The sequence below is a fragment of the Odontesthes bonariensis genome, unplaced genomic scaffold, assembly GCF_027942865.1.
Source record: "Odontesthes bonariensis isolate fOdoBon6 unplaced genomic scaffold, fOdoBon6.hap1 scaffold_186, whole genome shotgun sequence".
In the NCBI taxonomy this organism is placed as follows: Eukaryota; Metazoa; Chordata; class Actinopteri; order Atheriniformes; family Atherinopsidae; genus Odontesthes; species Odontesthes bonariensis.
In genome coordinates this window covers 20001-25000 of record NW_027457401.1, presented here as the reverse complement: position 1 = coordinate 25000, position 5000 = coordinate 20001, and positions in this window count along the sequence as shown.

Sequence of the window (5000 nt, the reverse complement as noted above, 5' to 3'; positions counted from 1 at the left end):
CCAGCCTGGAGCTTCCAGCGGTCAGCCGCGCCTTGAATCCGCTCTCCAGCACCTTCCTCGGACTCATGCTCTGCCAAAGTCGGCCTCCCATCTTCCAGGAACCAGCCTGGAGCTTCCAGCGGTCAGCCGCGCCTTGAATCCGCTCTCCAGCACCTTCCTCGGACTCATGCTCTGCCAACGTCGGCCTCCCGTCTTCCAGGAACCAGCCTGGAGCTTCTAGCGGTCAGCCGCACCTTGAATCCGCTCTCCAGCACCTTCCTCGGACTCATGCTCTGCCAAAGTCGGCCTCACATCTTCCAGGAACCAGCCTGGAGCTTCCAGCGGTCAGCCGCACCTTGAATCCGCTCTCCAGCACCTTCCTCGGACACATTCTCCTCCAGGCCGGCCTCACATCTTCAAAGAACCAGCCTGGAGCCTTTAGCGGTCAGCCGCGCCTTGAATCCGCTCTCCAGCACCTTCCTCGGACTCATGCTCTGCCAAAGTCGGCCTCACATCTTCCAGGAACCAGCCTGGAGCTTCCAGCGGTCAGCCGCACCTTGAATCCGCTCTCAAGCACCTTCCTCGGACACATTCTCCTCCAGGCCGGCCTCCCGTCTTCCAGGAACCAGCCTGGAGCCTTTAGCGGTCAGCCGCGCCTTGAATCCGCTCTCAAGCACCTTCCTCGGACTCATGCTCTGCCGAAGTCGGCCTCACATCTTCCAGGAACCAGCCTGGAGCTTCTAGCGGTCAGCCGCACCTTGAATCCGCTCTCAAGCACCTTCCTCGGACTCATGCTCTGCCAAAGTCGGCCTCACATCTTCCAGGAACCGGCCTGGAGCTTCCAGCGGTCAGCCGCGCCTTGAATCCGCTCTCCAGCACCTTCCTCGGACTCATGCTCTGCCAAAGTCGGCCTCCCATCTTCCAGGAACCGGCCTGGAGCTTCTAGCGGTCAGCCGCGCCTTGAATCCGCTCTCCTGCACCCATCCTCGGACACACGTTCTTGCCTTTGGACCCCTCCTCCAGGAGCCAGGCTGGAGCTTTTGCCCCCTTCCTCCATCATTTCAGGCCGTGGAAAGTGTCATCTTTCGGATTATCAATTCACCGTCCCAGTCTGGTACTCAGATATTTTTCCGAAAACTGGGTTTCTGAAATCGTGCAGATGGTGTTTTCGTCGTCTGCTAATAACCTCGTCGTGTGGGAGAATAGGGGCGGGCCTTGGGCTGACTCGGCCCATCGTCCCCTTTTCCCGTTGTCTGACAGAAATTTTTTCAAACTTTATCACCCCTGGTACTATAAACTTTTTCACCTCTGGTACTATGTGGCACTTAGAAAATTTTCTCAACCGGGATTCTCACCCCTGGTACTTTTTGGCACTTAGAAAATATTTCTCAACCGGGCTTCATGCCCCTGGTACTTTTTGACACTTTGACGTTTTTCTGAACCGGGCTTCATGCCCCTGGTACTTTTTGACACTTTGACGTTTTTCTGAACCGGGCTTCATGCCCCTGGTACTTTTTGACACTTTGACGTTTTTCTGAACCGGGCTTCATGCCCCTGGTACTTTTTGACACTTTGACGTTTTTCTGAACCGGGCTTCATGCCCCTGGTACTTTTTGACACTTTGACGTTTTTCTGAACCGGGCTTCATGCCCCTGGTACTTTTTGACACTTTGGCGTTTTTCTGAACCGGGATAAAGGTCATTTAAAGAGGTGTGTGCATGGTTCCTACTTATAATGGATATATGAAGGACTAAGGAGTCTGAACTTGTTCTGGCCCAAGGAAATCACTTTTTAACAAAAATCCGTATTTGGTCTTAACTCGGGAAAAGAAGGCGATTCCTGTGTTTTGATCTCAAAAGAGGCCATTTATCCGGGTTTGTGCAGGTTTATGCATGGAACTTACTTAGAATGGATATATCTCTATGTATATATGAAGGACTAAGGAGTCTGAACTTGTTCTGGCCCAAGGAAATCATTTTTTAACAAAAATCCGTATTTCGTCTTAACTCGGGAAAAGAAGGCGATTCCTGTGTTTTGATCCCAAAAGAGGCCATTTATCCGGGTTTGTGCAGGTTTATGCATGGAACTTACTTAGAATGGATATATCTCTATGTATATATGAAGGACTAAGGAGTCTGAACTTGTTCTGGCCCAAGGAAATCATTTTTTAACAAAAATCCGTATTTCGTCTTAACTCGGGAAAAGAAGGCGATTCCTGTGTTTTGATCCCAAAAGAGGCCATTTATCCGGGTTTGTGCAGGTTTATGCAAGCAACCTACTTAGAATGGATATATATGTATGTATATATGAAGGACTAAGGAGTCTGAACTTGTTCTGGCCCAAGGAAATCACTTTTTAACAAAAATCCGTATTTCGTCTTAACTCGGGAAAAGAAGGCGATTCCTGTGTTTTGATCCCAAAAGAGGCCATTTATCCGGGTTTGTGCAGGTTTATGCATGGAACTTACTTAGAATGGATATATCTCTATGTATATATGAAGGACTAAGGAGTCTGAACTTGTTCTGGCCCAAGGAAATCATTTTTTAACAAAAATCCGTATTTCGTCTTAACTCGGGAAAAGAAGGCGATTCCTGTGTTTTGATCCCAAAAGAGGCCATTTATCCGGGTTTGTGCAGGTTTATGCAAGCAACCTACTTAGAATGGATATATATGTATGTATATATGAAGGACTAAGGAGTCTGAACTTGTTCTGGCCCAAGGAAATCACTTTTTAACAAAAATCCGTATTTCGTCTTAACTCGGGAAAAGAAGGCGATTCCTGTGTTTTGATCCCAAAAGAGGCCATTTATCCGGGTTTGTGCAGGTTTATGCATGGAACTTACTTAGAATGGATATATCTCTATGTATATATGAAGGACTAAGGAGTCTGAACTTGTTCTGGCCCAAGGAAATCATTTTTTAACAAAAATCCGTATTTCGTCTTAACTCGGGAAAAGAAGGCGATTCCTGTGTTTTGATCCCAAAAGAGGCCATTTATCCGGGTTTGTGCAGGTTTATGCAAGCAACTTACTTAGAATGGATATATATGTATGTATATATGAAGGACTAAGGAGTCTGAACTTGTTCTGGCCCAAGGAAATCACTTTTTAACAAAAATCCGTATTTCGTCTTAACTCGGGAAAAGAAGGCGATTCCTGTGTTTTGATCCCAAAAGAGGCCATTTATCCGGGTTTGTGCAGGTTTATGCATGGAACTTACTTAGAATGGATATATCTCTATGTATATATGAAGGACTAAGGAGTCTGAACTTGTTCTGGCCCAAGGAAATCATTTTTTAACAAAAATCCGTATTTCGTCTTAACTCGGGAAAAGAAGGCGATTCCTGTGTTTTGATCCCAAAAGAGGCCATTTATCCGGGTTTGTGCAGGTTTATGCAAGCAACCTACTTAGAATGGATATATATGTATGTATATATGAAGGACTAAGGAGTCTGAACTTGTTCTGGCCCAAGGAAATCACTTTTTAACAAAAATCCGTATTTCGTCTTAACTCGGGAAAAGAAGGCGATTCCTGTGTTTCTTTCAGAAAAGGTCCTTTTTCTGAACTGGGATTCATGCCCAACATCCAGGCTCTCGTGCCCTGCCCACAGACACAAATCCAGGCCGAGTTTCAGCACCTCTGCATGGACAGCATTCATGGCTGCTTTCCTCTCCCAACAGCCAGTCTCTCATGCCCTGCCCACAGACACACATCCAGGCCGAGTTTCAGCACCTCTCCTCGGTCCAGTATTCATGGCTGCCGTCCTCTCCCAACAGCCAGTCTCTCATGCCCGGCCCAGAGACACACATCCAGGCCGAGTTTCAGCACCTCTCTTCGGTCAGGCAATCATCCCTGCTCCCCTCTCATAACGTCCAGGCACTCATGCCCTGCGCACAGACAAACAGAACCCAGGCCGAGTTTCAGCACCTCTGCTCGGACAGCATTCACGGCTTTTGTCCTCTCACAGCATCCAGTCTCTCATGCCCTGCGCAATGACACACATCCAGGCCTAGTTTCAGCACCTCTCCTCGGTCAGGAATTCATCCCTGCTCCCCTCTCAGAACATCCAGGCACTCATGCCCTGTGCAATGACACATCCAGGCCGAGTTTCAGCACCTCTCCTCGGTCAGGAATTCATCCCTGCTCCCCTCTCATAACGTCCAGTCACAGACACAGATCCAGGCCGAGTTTCAGCACCTCTCCTCGGTCCAGCATTCATCCCTGCTCCCCTCTCAGAACATCCAGGCACTCATGCCCTGTGCAATGACACATCCAGGCCGAGTTTCAGCACCTCTCCTCGGTCAGGAATTCATCCCTGCTCCCCTCTCATAACGTCCAGTCACAGACACAGATCCAGGCCGAGTTTCAGCACCTCTCCTCGGTCCAGCATGCATCCCTGCTCCACTCTCATAGCATCCAGGCACTCATGCCCTGCGCACAGACACACATCCTGGCCGAGTTTCAGCACCTCTCCTCGGTCCAGCATTCATCCCTGCTCCACTCTCATAGCATCCAGGCACTCATGCCCTGCGCACAGACACACATCCAGGCCGAGTTTCAGCACCTCTGCTCGGTCCAGCATTCATCCCTGCTCCACTCTCATAGCATCCAGGCACTCATGCCCTGCGCACAGACACACATCCTGGCCGAGTTTCAGCACCTCTCCTCGGTCCAGCATTCATCCCTGCTCCACTCTCATAGCATCCAGGCACTCATGCCCTGCGCACAGACACACATCCAGGCCGAGTTTCAGCACCTCTGCTCGGTCCAGCATTCATCCCTGCTCCACTCTCATAGCATCCAGGCACTCATGCCCTGCGCAATGACACATCCAGGCCGAGTTTCAGCACCTCTCCTCGGTCAGGCATTCATCCCTGCTCCCCTCTCACAGCATCCAGGCACTCATGCCCTGCGCACAGTCACACACCCAGGCCGAGTTTCAGCACCTCTCCTCGGTCCAGCATTCATCCCTGCTCCCCTCTCACAGCATCCAGGCACTCATGCCCTGCGCACAGACACAC